Source organism: Cylas formicarius, unplaced genomic scaffold, assembly GCF_029955315.1.
Source record: "Cylas formicarius isolate icCylForm1 unplaced genomic scaffold, icCylForm1.1 PGA_scaffold_10__41_contigs__length_53128322, whole genome shotgun sequence".
Classification (NCBI taxonomy): domain Eukaryota; kingdom Metazoa; phylum Arthropoda; class Insecta; order Coleoptera; family Brentidae; genus Cylas; species Cylas formicarius.
Genome location: NW_026844214.1, coordinates 21,391,451 through 21,413,733, shown reverse-complemented (window position 1 = coordinate 21,413,733; position 22,283 = coordinate 21,391,451). Strand labels below are relative to the sequence as shown.

The following is a 22,283-nucleotide window of genomic DNA, read 5'->3' as shown; positions in this document are numbered from 1 at the left end:
TACGGAGCGAAATTTGTGTCGTCGTGTTGACGTGTGTGATTCGCTCCTCAAACGTTAAGAAAATGATCCATTTTTGAAGCGGATTATTACTGGGGACGAAAAATGGGTTGTATACAACAATGTTAAATGCAAGAGGTCATGGAGCAGAAAAGATGAACCGGCTCAAAGCGTGTCAAAAGCCAACATTTACCAAAAAAATGTGATGCTCTCCGTTTGGTGGGATGTCAAAGGAATCGTTTTTTTTGAGCTTTTGCCGGACAATACAACGATTAATTCAGAAGTATATTGTCATCAACTGGACAAATTGAATGATTCACTTAAAGAGAAGAGTCCCGAATTAATCAACAGGAAGGGTGTAGTGTTTCACCAGGATAATGCGAGACCTCACACAAGTTTGGTCAATCGCCAAAAACTTTTACAGCTTGAATGGGACGTACTGCAACATCCACCATATTTTCCAGATCTGTCGCCTTCCGACTACTATTTGTTCCGGTCCCTGCAAAATTTTTTGGATGGCAAAACCTTTACCTCAAATGAAGATGTCAAAAACCACCTGAACCAGTTTTTTGCCAGCAAGGACCAAAACTTTTATGAGAGGGGAATTATGTTACTGCCAGAAAGATGGCAAAAGGTGTTGGACCAGAATGGCCAATATATAATTTAATAAAATATTTATTCATTATACGAAAACTGTCTTTCATGTTCCCCAAAAAAAAACGAAATGACTTTCCGAACAACCCAATAGATAAAGACAGATATGACTTCGTATAACAGTGATAGGTGTGCATTAGGTTAGGACCATGTTTTGTAAACAGATATTAAACACAAAAATGTGGGTTTTGTGAGTTTATGATAAAGTTTAAACTCAAATGCCGTTTACCGCATTTGTTGCATAATATACTATTTCCATGTTTGACAACAAAGGGTATTTCGCAGTTTTATGTCAAGTTGTTACTAAAATGTTTTACCGCCCTCGTTCTTTTAGAAAATCCGGTATTATTAACTCCTTCCCATTTATAATTTAAACTTGATTTTCTCTTTCCCCTAATATCGCAAAAAATTGGGACAATGAAATAAAAAACAGAAACACACTGCTTATGCTTCACGTTTATTATGCATATATTTGCCGACGTCAAATATTTCACTGTACTAATCGGGCAGATTCCAAAGCGTCTCTGAAATATGTAAATATTTTACACACTTTACAAAGGAAATTCAACTAATATCCAAGGAAAATAGAAAATTAAAAAAAAAAGGTTAGTTTGGCCGATGAACGTGCAAAATGCCTCTTTCAGAAGGGACCCCAAAATCGTTTATCTTTTATATCTGAAATGGTTTAAGATATCTAAATGAAATTTGGACTTCTAAAACTGGATCATAAAAACTTCTGCTAACAAGATTTAAGTTTCAAATAATTTACAATATTTTTACTCCATAGTTGTTTTTCGGTTATTCCGCTCAGGAAAACAAGAGTACCTTTTTTATGAAAAATTGTCCAAAAAATAATATTTTTGCATAAAAAATTAAAAATTACCCAATAATAAAAGTTTGAATTTCATTAACATCCTAAACCGTTTCAGAAGGAATATTACGAGCAGAGCTTTGAAGCGAGGATTTCGGGACACCTATTTCTTAACCAAACTAACTTTAGTTTTAAATATTCTATTTACCGTAGAAATTAGCAGAAGGATTTCTGAAACTCCTGCAAAAATATAAATAAATAAAATTTATATTAATTCTATAATTACCTGTCTGCTGCTCTGGCGGATTTCGCAGCACCCCTGGAATTTTATATATGTATTATAATAATAATTTTCTTTTTAACAAACATCAATGCCAAGTATACATTATAATATGAAGGTGCGTTATTATTGAATATCTCTAAACTTTTCTTTAACACTATCCCTTTTTTATTGGTGCCACGAACCTCATAGCTCGCCTTTGGACAGAAAAAACTTGCTCGCCATATGATGAATGCTTTGAGATTAAGATTAAATAACAGAATAAATTTTAAAAAGGTGAATAATATACTGCTTTGAGAACATCTGACGATACCTCGATGGCTAAACTAAGAAACAGGCATACTGTTTCCGAAAGTTAACCACAAAGGTAAACGATATGCTGTTCAAAGGTCAATTTAATATGAAATAAAACCTCAAGACAGTTTACATATATAAATCGATGTTTTTTGTTGACTCGGAATCAATTACCAGCTCCTAAGCCTGCTCTGTCCATTTCAAACAACAAGTCTTTTTCAGAACAATCACTTGAGCAAAATGTAATCCAATCGGAGTACAGCGAAAAATAGTATATTATTCAACAAGTGCGGACTCACGAGATTAAAAAGTTTACCGAACGTGTTGCATACTATACTTTTTCTACGACCCTTAGTTTTTGGGTAAATTTTCGAAAAACAACACGAATACATTCACTGACATGACCGTCAGAATTGACAAACGTCAAAATTTAAAGCGTGGGAAATGTCTCCGAAAACATCCGATTTCTCCCAAATCCGTGTGGTAAAATCCCGGAAATGTCCGTAGTGGCTCGGATTCATGGGGAAGGAAACTGAAGAAGTAACGCTTCCCGCACGCTAGATCGGTGGGTAATTAGGTATTTTACAGACGGGAGTAGAAAAATATATTTAAGCTAAAAATAACAGAGACCCATGACGGAACCTTGGGGGACAGAGTAAATATCCTTTGTCTGACATTTAAAATTTATAAAAGTATTGTCCAAACAGTTAAAGTGTCTTGACGAGACACTAACTACGCCTTTAAAGCTTTGTTAATTTTGTTTTTTACAATTTTAACATTTCTTTTTATAAATGAAAAATACATTTGATCAATTCATATTAATTCTATAATTACCTATCATAATCTCATGGATTTCGCACCCCTGGAATTATGTATATAAATATAAATTAGTATTTGATTCTGTCAATTTATAAATCGCTGGTGTTATACATAAATATTTTTATCAGCTTATGTTAATTCTACACTTGCCTGTCTGAATCTGCTGATGCGGAGGATTCCAAAATCTTTTCATCCCTGAAATGTTGAAAATATGCTTCATTGTTAATATTTCAAATTTAAAGTCACCCTTTTGGGGTGCCTTCCTTTGAAAAATGTCTTCATGATTTTTTGAATTAAACTTGAATACACATCACTAACTATATCAACCCTACATAAAGTCGGATTTGATATAAAACTCAAAATAAAAATTTCAATTCTTCAAATCAACAAATAGAATGTTTGTATATAAAATTTTTAAAATAGTAAAATAGAATGGCATCCAGTCTACTTGCTAAAGTTTACAAACATTAATCTATAAACCAAGAAGGAAAAAGACATTCTAACTAAGGTACTCTTCTACCGAGTAAAGGCAATTTAATCATAAGATATTTCTTCAACTTTTTTTTCAATCTCATATATTATCACACATCTTTCTTTCCTTCATCAAACGGTTTAAAAATTGCACACCACATTCACTTGCACTGACAAATCGTCTATAGTTCTTGTATTGACTCAGTAGAAATAACTGTTCAACTGGTACTGATACTGATACAATGTTTTTTTTTAAATAGGTTTTACAGGAAGTTGATTTGGAAATACTGTACATCTTATGGCCATTTTCTGAACTAAGAAGAAATTTTCGAATCAATCGATCATTCCAAAAAAAATATGCCATACCTAATTCTACTTTCGACATGAGCATAATAAACACTTAATAATTGTGATTCTGTTAAAATATCTTTCAGAGTATATAATAAATAGACGGTTTCAGTGGATTAAGTTATAAGTTATTACTTTAAACCAAGATTTCACCTCACTCAAAACCTTTTGACATGAATCCGATGATTAAGTGTTTAAAGATTTGCTGAAGGCGGTTTCCAAATAAAGGAAAAAGACGTATTTTGCTTATTTGTACAATAAAAGTACCCTTGTTGCTTACCTAGACAAGGAAACCTTGTTGGAATCTAAGAGTTGGGCCGAAGATTTTTTGATGGCAGGTCTCAAAGCTACTCCTTGGTACGTCAACGCGCAGATTAACAGCAAAATGCAAACATTCTTGTATGAGGACATGGTTATGTAGAGAGTGGTATTCGAACAAAACAATATTGACTGACTTCGTCTCCTGGGTTGCTGACTTTATATTTTAATTGCAACGGTAACAAAAACATAAAAAATTAACTGCGCATCAAGTAACATTGTATAGAGGAATTGGTTTGAAAAAACTCCAGTCAACATTTTGTGAATTTATGGATGTTTTAAATAGCGCTGTAATATGCTGAACCGTAATTCATCAAGTAAATAAGCGTCCGCGCACTTACTGAAGATTTATGAAACTAAATATGGATTAAAGATAAACTTTATGTTAGCTTTTTACTACCCCACTTGGATGTATAATTTTTCGCAATTATATGATTGAAAATACGATTTATTAACGTAATATTATTTTATGTGGATTTAAACTGCAAATAGTCTCTCAGTAGAAGCCATAGTGAGAGCGAGAATTAACTGATTAAAAAATTAAACACAAAACTACTTTGTTTACAAAACCGTAAACTGGGTTACATATTCTATTGACGTAAAAAAGAGAATTCCATTATTTAAATCAATTAAAGTTTTTTAAAGCGCGAATTAATATCGTATCTGCTCCGCTTTACCCTATCATTGTACGTATTTAGAAGTGTTCCAAACAAAATTTAGAATAAAGTAGTTCATTTGGTTAGTTTTGCTGATGCAGTTGAGCGTATCAATTTATAACATATAACAAATTTACAACAACATATTTGATACAGATTGGCAAATTTACTATAAATAAAAATGTTATTGAGGTTGGTGACAAATTTCACCAAACACGGTATACTAGTTTTAACGACTGCGTCCCTTTATCGATAATCCATAAACGATCATTTCCGGTATGGTTCACATCTGAAATAATTAAAGTAATTAAGCGAAAGCATAGGTAATTAAAAAGACACAGATGCAACCGATCAGAGTCAGCTTTAATCCAATATACAACAATACGTGCGGACATTAACAGAATGATTTATGTCGCATATAGAAACTACATCTTTACGGCCGAATATGTAGTCACAGAAGATCCGACTTCTTTCTGATCGTTTATTAGATGTAAGCGTTCAAATACGGAATTGCCAGAGATTTTCACTTACAGGGTAGAGAGTTACACCAGTCATGAAGAGATTGTTAATGCTTTTGTTAAGTTTTTTGGAGGGGTATACAACACTCCTCAACAACAGATCCCTCAGTTGAATGTATCTTCTAACTATTGTTTACTTAATTGATGACACTATATTAAGAGCATTAGCACGAGTTAAAAACAAAGTATCTTGTGCTCTTGATAAAGTTCCTTGTTTGGCCCCAGATGTCTGGAAGGAGGAATTACAGGCTTGTATCGATAATATCATCTTTTGTCAGGCTTTCGAGATGTCGCTGCGTGATAGTATTTTCAACCAAATGAAACACTGGTAACCCACAAACAACATGGTTTCTTTAAACGGTCGAAGCATAATCAGTAATTTGGCTTGCTCTACAGAATTCATGCTAAGGTTTATACGACAGGAGGCGGGTGGATGTGCTATACACGGACTTTTCAAAAACCTTTGGCAGTGTGGACTACACTGTACTGCTCTCTAAACTGAGGATGCTTGGATTTTGTGATGATCTTGTGGCATTCTTAAGTCATATCTGCAAAAATTATACACTATGCGGAGATCCGGGGCCACTCATCGCTTAGGTTCATGGCTAGTACCGGCATTCCCCAAGGTAGCAATTTAGAGCCATTGATATTCTTGCTTTTCATAAATGATATAGTAGCGAATATTAATAGTCAAATTGCTCTTTGCTGATGATCTGATATTGTTCAGAATAATTGATATTGTGGTCGACTGTGAGTCCCTGCAGAATAATTTGGAGATTATTAGTTCTTGGCGTGCTTCTAATAACCTACCCCTGAATACAGATAAATGTTTTGCAATTACATTCTCAAACAAAACTGGTACTATGACTTTTAATTACCATCTGGATAACGTATTATTTAGAAAATGTGACAATTTTGAAAACCTAACTGTAACGTTTGACACAAAACTCTTCAGAAATCATGTCTATGAAGCTTGTAGAGGTGCACTCAAAATGCTGGGATTCATAGTGAGAAATCCTAGAGATTTTGCAAGGGAACATACTTTAAAACTGTTATACTGTAGTTATGTGCTCTCGAAACTAGAGTACGGTTTAACGGTGTGGCAACCAATATACATCACATCACTCAAATTGAAAACGTACAGAGAAAGTTTCTGAAATTTCTTCACATTCACATTACCCTGCTGGGGGTGCTTTATTACTAATGGTTTAGGTTGCTTCACTGTTGAATCGTAGGAGATACCTTTCATTTCAGTTTGTATATAAACTTTGCAATTCATTAATGGATTGCCCTGCGTTGTTGACCCAGCTGTTCTTTAATGTTCCCTTAAGGACTGTAAAGGCCTAGTTTGGTTATGATAGACGTTTTTGTGCAAATGTTGCGGATTTAACTTTGGCGCTCTTAGTTTTTTTTCTAAAAAAGAATTTTAAGTGGGTGTGAGACGAACATCAAGAAAATTTCTTTATCTCCTTTATGAAAATAAAGAAGGAATTCCTACGCAAAACTATAGTAGAATATCAACATTTTTCAGAAAGGTTTTTTTATAGATTAGTTTAGTTTAGGTGAAAAAAGGTTATAGCATAAGGTAGTAGGATACTCGGAAACGCGGAGTTGAATTATTCTGTCACTGAAAAAGAACTTTTAGGTTATGTTTACGCATTGCAGTCTAGTAATTATCACCATACATTATGAACGCTCCTTTAAAAACCTTCATATTAGCATTGGTAATATATATACAAGAATTTAATTTTAAAATTATGTACCGTAAAGGTTTAGAAAGTGTAGTTGCGGATCAACTGTCGCGCAACCCACAATAATATTAGAAATTTTAGATCCTGAGAGAGGTAAGCAGTTGGATAGTTCCATGTGTTAAGGTTAAGTTCGGAGTTCAAGTAAATTAGAACACTATTTAAAACCATTAAAGCAGAACAATTAAATGACCAACGGATTAAAACAAAAATAGATATTCTTAAATTTTAAAATTGTAATTCAGAATATGAATCGGTAGTAAGATGGTATAAAATCCATGAAGATAAATTATTTTAAAAAGGACATGAAGATATTCCTGGATTTAAATTATATATTCCTAAAACTTATATCAAAGATATTGTTATTCAACAACGCGCATATTTTGGTCATTTTGGGAATAAAAACACCTTTGCTCATATAAGACGAACTTTCTTTTGGCCAAAAGTGTTAAAACTTATTCGACTTTTTGTAACTGCCTGCGACTCATGTCAGAAGGCGAAAATATCGAGACGTTTAATGGGGAGTTTTAGTTCAGTTATTTATAAACAACCTGGAGATTTAGTAATTATAGATTTAATGGGACCTTTACCGTCATCACGTGTAGGTAATACGCGATTATTAATTATAGTCCATTCTTTTTCGAAATTCACTAAACTGTATCCCTTGAAGAAAGCTTCAGGGGTGGCAATTATTAATCGTTTGTTGAAGGATTATTGTAAAAACATCTCCGTCTTTATATGCAATTTTAACTAGTATACAATTTCATTTGCGTATTTGGTTATCTATGTTAGGAGAACAAAATATTAAGGTTATACATACTTCAAATTATTTTCAGTAAGGAAATGCAACCGTACAAGTGAACAAAGAAATTGGCAAGTTAGTTACTGCGTACTTGATGTTATTCACAACATACTCGTTGGGCTTTTGTGTTGAAAGCTGTCGAGAATTGTCTTAACAATGTAATTAATTCATGATTTGACTGGTTTTACCGCCCATTAGTTAATATTTAATAAGAAAGAATAAGAAGAATAACATTGTCAGTATAATAGTTTCCCGAGGGAAGTACTAGCAAAAAACGTCACATGATCAAAACTTGGTATTTGCTTACGAAGGAATAGTATCAATAAAAAAATAAAGCAAAAAATAAATCATGAACAGGAAAAGTTAACCCATTTCCTACCCAGAGATTTGGTTTTAGTTAAATCTCATCCACTGTCCTCTTCAGTGAATTCCTAAATAAATAATTTTTTCCTAATTTATTCTGGTCCATATAAGCTAAAGAAAATCGTAGGGTCACACTCGTATTTAATAACCAATTTAGATAGGGAAGTAATGGGACCTCAAAATATTATAAATGCCAACGACTAACATGTCATTTATAGATATGTACTGTAATATCTTGGTTAAATAATTTTTAATTTAGTTTATTAATAGTTTGTAAAAAGACGATTTCGCCACGTTTTGTTTCAGTATCAATAAACGTATATAAAGTTGCTGACGTTAATTTTCTGTGGAAGAGGAAGTTTCTTGCAAGTAAAGTTGCATTACAGTATGCTCCCGGCGCCAGCTTTTTTCACCTACGACATCGTTTATAACAATAAAAACAATAATATTAGCAAATAGCCTTTACTGGTAATAAAAATAGAAACATCATGAAGTAAAGTATAAAATTAAAAAAATAATAAATAAACTTTATTCTCACGAATTCTTTAACTTTTTTATTAAATACGACACTTAATGGCAGTTCCTTCGAAGAAAGTTGTAAGTTTTAATCAATAATATGTGAAAAAGCTCCGAAAGCTAGGTGTACTCTATTTGGGAATATAAAACTAATTGCGGCGACGAGTTTATTTTTCATGTATGTCTCTGGTGGTTGATAAATCGAACTTGCTGACGTTTCGCGAACCCTGTTGACCAAAACCATTTTCAGTTAAGCTCTGAAGAAGCCAACAGGATGATTGGCGAAACATCAGCAAGTTTGATTTATAAACAACCGGCGTAGGAGGAATCCCGATGATTTGTAAATAGAGTGTAAAATCATTTTGTTCGATAATCCTTTCTATTCTATTTCCAGAAACAATAACAGGGATTGATGTAAAATTAAAGTATGTCATGTGGATATTTTGGTAATTACGTCAATATCCTAAGTTTCCTAGTTTCTTTATGACTATTATTATGATTATATGCCAAAATATGTTAAAGAATATTAAAATAAAAATATGTGGTTTTAATGATAAAGGGGTTATAAAATTAGATTTGCAATAAACATGTTTTGATAAATAATATGTTAAAAATTAATAACATGTTTAGTTAATAAAAATTATTAAAGTTCTCGAGTTTTTGAGGTAATAGGAATTTAAATGCTATTTTGACAAGAATATAGTTGTATTGTTTCAAGGCCGAAAATTTAGTAAGAATAATCAAATATAAACAAATTTGAAATAAACGAATCTCCTAAATTTAAAATTCACAAGTTGCGACGCACGAAAAGTCATTGCTAATTCGATGCTAAGTAAGAAACGGGCTTTAATTATTTCAAAGTCTAACAGTAAATCATTAAAACGCACTAAATATGACTTAAAATTTTATTCATATACTTTCTATGCTTTACACTACTGGTCCGGCTGATCCCAAGCATTCCTGAAATGTTATAAATAAATATATTTACTTCTATCAATTTATATTAATTCTATAATTTCCTGCCGTAACCAGCTCCGACGGATTCCAAAATATCCCTGCAATTTTATATATAAATATAAATACATTTTTGATTCTGCCAATTTATAATAATCCCATAATTACCGGTCGTTATCCGCTGGACTGATCAATTCCAAAGCGATCCTGTAATTTTATATATAAATATACTCGATTTTATCAATTTATGTTAATTTTACACTTTCCTTTCGAAATCTGCTGGTGCGGCGGATTCCAAAATATTTTCATCACTGAAATTGAAAAATAATATAAAATAATTTTATACTTATTTCTACTATAGCGCATATGCGATTTATGAAAAACAAGCAAAATATATAAAAACGATTCCGTATATACTAATACATCATACAACAAATGTTATGAATTTCGCTTTAGTCACGAGTTCGTTTTGCAAAACAGTATGATTCCAGATGCCGATTTTGTTTTCGGCCTACCCAAACTTATTTGTTTGGTTTGTGTTGTGGCATTAAATCTGAAACTGAATACAACAACAAACTAACCAAAGGCCCAGAATACATTTACTGAGTGACGTGTGACGTCATCCATCAAAACTGACAACAAAATTTCATCAGTATTTTAAAATATCCAATTGGACCGATCTCGTGACTAAGAAAATGGAAACGTCCAAAGTCGCTCATGGCGGTATATAATGCTGAGGACGTTTCAAATTAGAGAACATGGGACCAAATGCAACCTACCAGTATTTGTATTCCAGAAAATTTGGATCGTTTTAAGTTCGCTAAACTAATAGGCTCAATTTTTAAATATTTGAAATTTGTTGCATACAAATGAATAATGAATAGTCACTGAATGATGTATAGCGTGACTATCAGAACTGGTAAACGTCAAAATACTATAACTAGTCGCTCGAAACCCCGTGACTCAGAAGCAGTGCATAATTGGTTATTTCAAAGTTGAAAATAGGAAAACATTATGTTGGGAACGTTGCTTTTTAATTTTCTTTAAACTACTGATTAGGAATTGGTTTCTCTGAGCAGTGCGACTTTACGTAGTACATATGTAGTACGATTGTAGTGCAATGGTCAGCAATTCAACTTAAAACACTTAGCAAAGTCAGTGAAAAGTAAATACTACAATTACCTATTTTTGTATAGCAAAAACAAAACTGGGAAATATGCCTTGCATGGACCGTTGTAGCTTACCTAGACAAGGAAACCTTGTTGGAATCTAAGATTTCGACCCAAGACTTTCCAATGGAGGGTCTCGAAGATACTCCTTGGTACCTCCATACACAGATTAACAACAAAATTGTAACGTTCTTGAATAAGGACATGGTTTGCGTAGTGAACGGTATTCTAGCAAAACAATATTAACTGACATGGTCTCCACTTGCTTACTTTATAGTCAACTTTAATTACAACACCAGCGAATGTATGAAAAACTTGCCCAAAACATAACACTGGTTCAAAAGTAATCAGTTTTTCGATTTATTGTCCAATGATATGCTAACTAGCGTCATGTATGACAAACGGTTACATATTATTTAAAAAAACCTAAAATCCAAACATTTTGTTGATAAGCAGTTCTCCAATTTTAATGAATAGGCTTGTGTACTTAGATAAGTGAATATGCGAATTAATGGCGAAATGTCTAAATAGTTTACAGAGATTAATTTTGAATAAACCTAATTGTACAATATTTCTTATATTAGTTTTAAATTAGAGGTGCAAATCAATATAGGGGGTCATCAGGTAGAGCCAAAATTATAAAAATAATGATTTTCTATTAGCTTCTGTAAAATTCCCGATTATACACCGATCGAGCGTGCGGAACGCCTCATTTTACGATGTCAGTTTCGTTACCTACAGCTGCAAGCCACTTCGGACATTTCGGGAATATTACCATGCGGGTATGGGAGCAATCGTATTTTTTGGAAAATATTACCAACGATTTGAATTTTGACGTTTTTCAAGTCTGATGGGCATGTCAGTGAATTTATTCATGTTGTTTTGCAAAAATGTACCCAAAAACTAATGGTGGTAGAAAAAGTACAGAATGCAACACGTTTACTAAATTTTTGAGTCAAATAAACTGCACACGAAAAAATCCGTTACTGATTCTATTTTTTCAAGTAGAAACTTAAGGTTTCAAATAATTAACTAATTTTAATTCCAAGGCTACTAGACTACAGCATACAACCGAAACGGGGTCGGGTGCAATGAAGCGCGAGGTTGTTCCGCTAGGACTCCAATATTGGTTAGTTGGGTTCTAGTAAATGTTCCCAGATTTAAGATATTTCCACGCTTGAATTGCTGAAGATGTTTCCATTGTTTTTAATGAATACAACCATTTGACTTGGTGTTGTTTGGTCCATACATGTTCCGCAATTCCTGACCTTTCGATGTTACCCCTCATTTGTTCACACCCTTTGTTCTTCAGCACTAACGTTTAAATGTCTTTTTGTTTCTCCGATAAATAAGAACTAAAAGTTCAGATTTGTTTGCTTCCAAGAGAAACGAATCTGCTGTTTCGTCACGAGCCATAAACAACAAACAAATTTGTAAGCAATTTACTGGACTCGGTTAAACAGTTACGATATTTCCGTATGCGGGTCACATACTATTTAGGGTAACTAACGGCACTGAATTTAACGTGAACCTAAAACGGTGGAAATGTAAAATTTTCTACCGAATGCTGGAATCTTCAAGCCGGAGATACTCCGGGTGCCACTTGGAAATCTAAACAGAAAATATAATTTAGACATGGCTTGTCCTGAAAGCGGCCAGCAAGAATGGATTTGAAATAAGTAGATAAATCTGTATCAAATCTGTACAGGTTGATTAAATGCTGTGAGGCAGATTCTGTATTTATGTAAATTAGCATGAGCTGGGAATTATAATATTAAACACTGGAAAAACTGGGAAACACTAAAAACCATCGCACATAAAACTACAAGAAGGATAAGTCAAAGGTCAACTCAAGATGGTGTCTTTCTCAGAAAACCACTAATTTTCAGTAGACGGTGATGGGCAATCAGTAACACAAGCCATGTATAATAATTTTGGAAAATTATAAAAATTGTAATATTAGGATAAAAGAAAGGGAAGTAGAAACAATAAGCTTAACAAAATTGCCAAATTTATTGAACTGAATGTCTTCATATAATTTTCTAGTCTTTATTTTTGATGTTCGGCAGTTAACAAGCACTTTAAATTAGAAACCACATAAACAGTAAAAGAAATATCACTTACAGCTCAACTCATGGTGGTGTCTTGCTCTCTCGATCTCTGCTTCTACTCCTACTCTTACTCATAATTAATCATATATAAACTTTTTAACTGCAGCCTGCGGATATTAGATAACAATGTTAGTAAAACGACGCTGTTACCATCAGTACGACAAAATCAGTGTAAATTAAATAAAAATAAAAAAATAAGTATTAAGAAAATATATTGTGTTGGAGTCTCGAATATTAAATAATTCCATTTTATTTAGATGGGCCGCAAATACTGGAATAATTTTGTTATTTTGCGAATATAAATATTGTTTTCTGCTCCCCTACTATGAAATACCATGAGTGTCACTTTAACGCGTCAGCTTTGTTACCCACTTCAGATATTTCCGGGACTTTAGTTATAGGGTTGGCAGCATCCAATTTTCAGTAGATTTTATCAATATATTCGTGCTGTTTGTCAAAAATTTATCGAACTTATTGCTTAAGATACTGTTGTTTTTATGTTATTTTTCCACTCTTCCGTCACATTAATGTCGTTAACTTCTTTTTTATTATACGCAGATGCCACACCAAAATTTTGAGTAGGAAAAAACTTACTTAGGACCCTAATATAAATTGTAATGGTCGATTAGACAGCTTAATAGTGCTTTAAATTTTATAAATACTTCGAATGCCTGAAAATGGCTCTTTAAATGTGATATTTTTTATTTAAAAGTAGTATTTTAAGGTAGTAACAGTGATTCTATACGCACTAAGTATGTTACTGTAGCACCCATATACCGAGAGACACTAAATGCACCAAATGGAACAAGGACCTTGACATTTTGTAACAAAACAATGATGGACAGTATAATCTTCATGGCATAACTTCAAGGGAAACATGACAATTACACTCATAAAAAGAGTCGAAACGGGTAGCCAATTTAAACAATCATCATATCAATCGTGTTCTACCTTTGGAAATGTCATTGCATTCAGTTTATTCTGTGCAATGTCTCGCGTAATTTTCTTAATGACGGAAAAGACGTCGGATGACTATTTCGAATTTTACAACAGTTTATTACACAATAACAATATTAATAAAATTAAAAAACATTTCTACTTTTGGCGGCAATGTTACACACAATAAAACTTTACCACCCAAAAACTGCCAACTTTCTAAGATCACCTAGGATATAGCTTAAGAATGAAAATGATGTTCATAACAGTTTGTTCGCAACCACTAAACAGCGTAAAACCATTTTAAATAACTGTTTACTAATATGTACCAAGTATATTTAAATCTTCTGTTGTCCACTCTTCATTTTGCCTACTCCACTTAAATTTTTGTACCACTTCTCTTTAGATATCGATTTTAAGTCGATTAAGGGCGAGAAAATCGAAACCGGTTTCATTATTTAACGCAATCTTTATTACTGACTCTGGGCTGACATTTTTTCGGGCACCCGAGCATAGAAAAAGCAAACGGCGTTTGCTGGACGCCGCACTGCCGGGGCCATTTGTCTTTAATTCGTCAATGCCTCTCGCTCCATTGACTCGTAGTTTCACTCCAAGAAATTTATTACCGGTCACTCAACTTTTTATTATGAGCGTTTTTCTTTCGCCCTTGAATCCTAAAGAGGCGATCGTAATTAATTGAAAAAAGTATGCTAGATTCGAACAAACAAGGAAAGAAATATTAACTAAGTACATAGCCATGATATCATTTAGGTAAAACTGGAGTAAGCGAAGTGCTGTTAAAACGCTATATTTGGGCTTTATTGGAACTATGTCTCAACTGTTCAGTTTTTAGTTCTATGGCGCAACACATGTTTTTTATTTTCTCAAACTTTGCTGTTTCGCGTCAATTGGACTCTTTTAAGGGAAGACCTCTCCTTATAAAAGAGATAAACCAAAGGTAATGTTGGTGTCTAGAGCTCGATTTACAGAGATAGTAAGAAAATTAATAAAAAAACAGCCTCTGAAATGATAACATAGTAACATGATTTTTATCATTACGTGCTTTATGAAAATTGAGCACCAAATACTAATATCAGTCTTCGTCTACCTCCCTTCCCTTCAAATTGAACGGAAACTCAAACACCTCATGAAACCTTCAAGACTGTAAGAACCTGCCACTCCATGTTAGGGTATCGTAATAAGGTAACACTGACATGGATGCGAGGACATAGTGGACTGAAAGTTAATAAAAGTTTCAACCTCGTACCAGGGAGGGGAGAGGAGACACCATCATCCATGGACTTTCCCAAACGTACAACTGACACTCTACTAGCAATGAGCAGATCAAATCTGATTATTCTCTAGTGATGCACACCAGACACTGCAGCCTCAAACATCATATGCACAAGATTGGCCTCGTCAACGTTGACGACTGCCGGTTATGCGTGGATGATATGGTCCGTCATATGGTCCACCCAGAGTACATCCCAAATTGGTTGTTCCCTATTGCGTATCTTGATAACCATAAAAGAGACGCATTTGTAGCTTTAGTACTATTGAAATACTTTTTTATGAGAAATATTTTTTCACAACTTTTGAAGTTACAGGGTAATTGTTGAGCGTACCAAGAATCTCCGTAGTCTTTTTTGATATTATATAATAACAGCATTTTATAGTAACCATTCTTTATTCTACTATTCTATTCTTCTTTTTTACTTTTAACAAAACAAACAATAGTCATTGCGGTATATGATTGAATGGGAAAAAATTAGCACTATTAAACTATAATTCGGTATTAAGAAATTTTTTGTGAACGCAAATTAATATTTCATAAAAAGTACTGCTTAATGCTACAAGACCATATCGAGATACAGGATACCTTCAAAAATGCGAAAGTTGCGAAAATATCCAAATTTGTGTTACGCCACTACAATTGCTGTGATCTTAGATGTGGTTTTCCATGGATCGACATGTATCTAATATAGATTTGTCGGAACGTCTGATTCAGCTTTTCGCATGAGCTCTTTTCAGAATCTGCTGCCGATTAATTTTAATTTTTCAATTAAGTTCAATTTTAAAATATTCTTTAAAATTATTTTTGACAATTTGGCAGTGAGTCGTTTGACTAGACTTACTAGATTTTTTAAACCAGTCCATGAAGAGGTGGTGATGAGTGGATTGTACACTGATGATCACCGTTGTGACCGCGATAACACAGAACCATCAAAACTAACAAAGTAAAATAACTTCTCATGATTTGAAATAATGTTTCAGAAAATAAAACGCTATGTAAACCGTAAAGGTTTTAAAACGTGTGTGTGAGTGGGAGTCGAGAGTAAAGGGTTAGAGTCAGAGTTAGATTCAGTAGCTCCGCAGATGTGGATTAGAAATCCTGAGGCATCTCAACACCAGACGCCTTCCGCCAACCAAGGTAGTAAAGCAAGGGAAGGTTTAAGCCAATTGTTTCTAATGACTTGAATGTGTGATAGCTTGATGATTCATTTTATGTGTAACGAAGCTTGGTATCGCTATCAGTAGCTAAAAGCTCATTATTTACAATTGACAATACGACACTGATGTATTACTTTACATTTTTAACGATAACCATAACCATAAATATATGTGACAATATTTAATTGGTCCTTAAAATTATCTATGTGATATTTATGGCAAACAAATCATCCAGTCATTTAAATTATTTATTTTTAATTCGAAACCTAAAATATTATTCAATATTATACAAAAGTTTCAAATAAAGGATATAAAACAATTAAGTATTATCAGTTGTGAAACTGTAGTTCACGAAATTCATACCAAAGTTGAATATGCAAATTAACCAAATCTTGATAAGAAGATCCCTCTTAAAACATACGAAAAAATAATAAATAATAAAAATAATTTCAAAGCATACATAGCAGAAAGGGTAATAGTTATATAAAATAAACGAAATAATTGTCATGTGAAAATATATAATTTCGTGAAAATCCGAACTTTTAATTCTTATTTATTTTGTTAAATGAGTTTTCATCAAGTAAAAGACACCTCAGTTCAAGAGAATTTCATTTCAAAAAAATGAGATTATGATGTTTTCATGTTTTTTCATTTCCAGTTAATTATGCAGTTAAAACGTAGTTTCGGCAATACCACTGCACCATAAGCAAATTGGTAAATCATTTTTAGCAAGATCTTGCAAATCATATCTACTGTGCGCAGAAGGGGAAGTATAACCTGGAAAGTTAGCGTATAAATCAAACAGTAAACGATACACCAATCACATTTTATTACGTTAAAATTAAAATCGCAAAATCTTCTGTAACCTAGGCCCAACAGTGCACCAGGTCTTTCACTGAGCATTTTTTATAAATCTAAACTGATTCTTGAAGAGGATTTATTACAGGTTTTCAATAATACCATCGTCAGTTGTTTGTCTAGCAGAATTTCTGAGGTTTATGCTATTTTGGTGATATCGTAGAAACCAATTAAACTTCTTTAAAAGTTTCCTAATGTTTCCGGAATTAACGTCTTGGTCTCTCTTGCGACTTGAGGCAGAAACTACTTCATCTTCAGGCACTGTTTCGACGGCCAACTGCAACTGGATAACAAAACAGGCATATATGTGATATGTGAACTCGGATTCTCCTACGTGTGTCAAAATCTTGATCCAGTCATCTAAACTGTCCATTGCATTATTAAATTCAATGACGTTTGCTGCAGGCTAGCTACACGATGTTTTACAGCAACCGTTAAAATTTAGAAAATATATCAGTAAATTTACGTACAAAAATTTGTCAGATAGACCTAACATCTTGTACGTAATCTCCACGAAAATGAAATACGTATTTTTTTTCTCAGCTTGTTTTTTTTTAGTTAGTGTTTCTGGCCTAATTAACTTCAAGAATAAGCATTTATCTCCTGAAACTCTTGTCTAGGAATTAGTATATTTTACAAAAAAAAAATGCGATTGCGCAAGATCTGACAAGTTACCCAAATTTATTTTTGGTTTTAATTTTGAGATTTACTAGTCTTTGGTTTAACCAGTAAACTCTGTTAGTTAACGAGTCGAACGGTCGGTTTTAAAGTATGCTGCTTCTGTGACGATAAACGTGTCTAAAGAAAATTCTTTTCAAAAGTGGGATTTATATTGAGAATTCCTTAGGAAGGAATTAACTGTGATTAAATTATCCATTATTAGTGAGCAGGAGATGCTATTTTGACGTTGCATTCTTATATTATTAATTATATAAATTTTATACCTGAAATCCTTGCAATAATTGTCAGTCATGTTAATGTTACAAACCGACACTGGCGCAATGTAATTCTGTCAGGTTCGTCTGTGTACCCGCTCATGTGGTATTGAGGGCAACGAGATGAGTAAGAGACTGACCCGGGTTGCAGCAGTAATGCCGTATCTTAGAACGCAGTCTTCCTTTGGAATACCAGACCATGAGCTAATATGCGAGCTGAATATACGACTCGGGAGGTTGCATTGCGTGAGTTTACCAGAACTGAAGTAATTAATTCAAAGGCGAGCCCTCAGTCTCAATCGCGCCCAACAACGTACTATGGAATTCAAACATTCGTACCTTCATATCATGGGGTGAGTGACGACAGCATATGTAGGCTATGGTTATAAGAGGAAGAAACTCCAATTCATCTCCTACACCACTAAAGTGGCGGCTGATTAAAAGTGCTAGGAACTCAGTTCATTGTACTCAAGAAACTATCCAAACTTCTGATGACTCCCCAGCTCCGTTCTTCCGTGGAATGTAGGTATATTGGATCGAAAGGTGTTAATGCAGCGCTCTGGGCATTAGGACAAGGACGCGCCGTAGATTCATCTACATCCATTAGTTTTTAGGTACGTTTTTGCACAAAATTAGGAATAAATTCACTGAGTGATGGAATATGACCATGTGGCTAAAATCTACTGAAACACCCATGACTAAAGTACCGGAAATATCCGAGGTACCTCGAGACTATGGAAAACGACGCTGATGTATTAAAGTGACAGTTTCCGCTCGATCAGTGCATAAAAATAAGGTATTTTAAAATAGAGAGTAGAAAAGAATAAAAGATTTAACATGACGTTCTATTTCGTAAAGGTAATAACTTCCAAGTAGAAATTTGCTGTAAACGATCGGTCGATAACAAGAAACGGCAAATTAGGAGGATTTGGAAAATAGCCTGGCGTTCGAGCGCGGCAAGTTTAAATTTTATTCCGGACCAATTTTGAAATATCCGAACTAATGACGACATTAGCCAATTTACAGTTCTTAAAAGGACATTATCCGCTCCCGCATCGTCGCGCCGCATCGTTACATATTTGGCCACTCGCCAAATGTTTATAAACCCTTTATAAATATATCCAACGGGTTTAGTGTGCTCAAAAGTGGCGCTATCGCATTGAAAGTTGCAACGTCCAACCTTATTTTTGCCGGTTGCCGATGATTTACGATGTTTAATAATGTCTGGGGGCTTTTCCACCAAAATACGGAATTTTACGTCCTGCGGGCTTATCACACCTAACTGGCTCATTTGCTAATATCGTAAATAGTTGAAGGAGAGATGAGATATAATTGGAATAATAACCGAAACGTTTATGTGATATATAATTTTTTTCTAGTTAGATGCTCCTTAAAAAAAGTATACAATATCAGACAAATTCATATAGGTGTAACTAATTAACTTACATTAATAATAGTACAAGTCACTGTATTTGCCATAATTCGCCGCCACATATAACAGATTTATTTCTTAAAGTAAAAAAATAGTTGAAGCTTTATGGTATTGTTTACTTGAAAATATACTATAAGAAGAAGATGAAGAAAGTTTATTTAATTAAATAACGCCAACGCGAAACAAGTTCAGGTGAATTGGCATTTGTAACTGCTTAACCCAAAAGCAAAAATAAAAAAAATATGGGAGGACATTTTCCTTTCATTTTTTTAAAACATTTCATTTAATTCATCATGATAAAAGCATATACGCAACGCTAATAAAAAAATATGCAAAAGAAATGTTGGCATATATCAAAGTTTAAATAAATATGTGGTGTTATGGAAGGGTATGTCAATTTGCTACCTATTGGCTAAAATAATCAGACTTTTATTATCTCACTTTCCACTTGAAGGCTATGTTTTCAATTTACAATACATATTTTAAAAAATTAACTTTATGGAACTCTATAATAAAGCGTTCAAATGGAAAGTGAACTGTGAAACCCCCATTGTTTTAACCACTTAACAACAAAAAGCTGCATTTCTTTGGCATCAGAGCTTTTGAATGTTTTGCAACGATATTTTGTATTGCCAATTCTCATCATATGCTTGATAAGTTGCTTCCATTTTTCAAATGCACGGGAATTGATGGGTTTTCCTAGATGCGATTTTACACCCTTATACTACACCACATTTAAACAAGGTTAGGTTAGAGTTCTTGTTATCGTTGCGGTACCTTACCTTTATGATAGAAAAAAAAGTTTTTCTAATTGAGAAAACTATTTGGGGGTCCACATTTCGGTAAGTTTCAGAGAACCTATATTCATATTATGATATAGCAGTTTTTGGGGCTCCTCCATATGTTTTATACCAACTTTTCCCCACTTAATTTCACGTTTTTTTAAAAATAATATTCCAATTCCTCAGCACGTATAAATATCTGCAATAATTGCGATTTGAACAACGAAAAGATGTATCTGTGAGAAACCTTTGCTTATATTGCAGAAAAATGTTAGTTTCCGACTGTTTTGATGTTACTCAAAGATGAACGATGTAACTTTCTTAACTAACAAATCATCCGAGAAGTGCAGAGCTTTATCAAAATATTCTTTATACATTCGGAGTAAATCTAAATTTTCTGAAATGGCACCATCAAATCGGGAAATATGTTCCGATCGTGCCGCACTTCTCAAATGCGACTCATGATTTATGCACGTCATTTGCAGCAAAATACTCCAGCTTATATACATATTTATACCCTTTGTATAAAGATTGGAATAGAATTCCGGTGGTGGTATTTCCTATTGGAATTTTAAAATGAAAAGAAAACATTTGTCTGCGTTGCTCGTCGGTTTGTAGCATATTTTCTTTGTTCCTTGTATAAAAGTCTCATCGTGCAGCGGTTGCAAAATACTCACACATTTGAAATTGAAAATTTGGTGGTGAAACTTACAAATGCGGTCACTAATCAATAATCAATTAATGTCGACAATTGTATTAACTTGACATATTTAGATGGCATAATGTGAAAAACCATTTGAAAAATTAATAGAACATATTTTTTGACAGAATTAATTCATTTATAATTATCAAGATTGATCGAGATTAAATAGTTAATAGAGTAACCACGTGTGACGTGTCCGCCAGGATTAACAAATGTGCGACCACTCCCATACCTATAACTAAAGTACCGGAAATGTCCGAAGTTTGTTGCGACTATGGATAACGAAACAACACATTCCGTATGCTTGATCAATACATACATGATTAGATATGTTGAATGAGAAAAGATGATTCATAATTATTGAAATTAATTTCATTTTTTACAATATAATTTACCTTTCAGAAAACTAATATAACCAATAAAGTTGGAAAATTGGCTACATATCATATAAACAAAGGATTATATTTTAACAGACCATAATAATTATCTAATAAGTAAATTAAATTTATAATTATTAAGCATACCCGTAAAAAATTTAATACTATAGAATCCACCGTCCGAACTTTTAGACTAAATTTTAAATTCTGACAATTGGGATTGTCCCAGTCGGGATTTATTGTTGTCCGCCATTCACTCACAAGTTCGAAATTATAAACATTCCGTAGTTATCCCACTACATAATTATCGCATGTAAACTCGTACTAGAGGTAAAATATACGAGATTATTGAATCGGAACGGACACATCGAAACCGATTCGATATAAAATCGAAACTGTAAATAATGCTTATTAGATTTACGTTCGGCGTCCACGAAAACATAATAGGGGTTCACTATGATAATTACGCTTTAATATAAATCACATTAATCACTTTAACGAATACAATCGGGGAATGGTACAGAAATATTTACCGTACGGAACGGATGTTGCATACATGGATTCTGCGCCCAATCTACTGGATCAGCCATAAATGAGAGAAAATCAGTATACATAAGACAGTCTAATATATATTTTTTTATTTCAAAAATATTTGTGTTTATTTAAAAGGGCTTTGTTTGACCTCCGGGCGCTTGAATTATATTTACAAATTTTAATACATTATAATAATACATAAAATACATAAAAACTGCCAAGGCCAAACATTTCTTTGTTTTCTTTCCTTCCCCTCTTCCGTTTTCTATCTCCATCTTTCATTCGCTACTTCACTAACGCCTATCTGGTGTCATTTTTTATTTCCTGGCACACTCTCCACATATGTTTCATGGCGTGCTGTATTCTCCGTTTTTTTTCTGATTAGAACTTATTATTCCCTTCAATTTTTTCCACACCTAAACCCCTCAATCCACTATCTTCTCTTC

The 22,283-nt window shown here is 33.4% G+C and overlaps 1 protein-coding gene across 1 annotated transcript in view; it reads left to right on the top strand.

Annotated features, from left to right (window-relative positions):
* The window catches only part of LOC132700937 (nephrin), a 746,572-nt gene that overhangs the window by 611,307 nt on the left and 112,982 nt on the right, over positions 1–22,283 (top strand). The gene's annotated exons all lie outside the window — the stretch shown is intronic.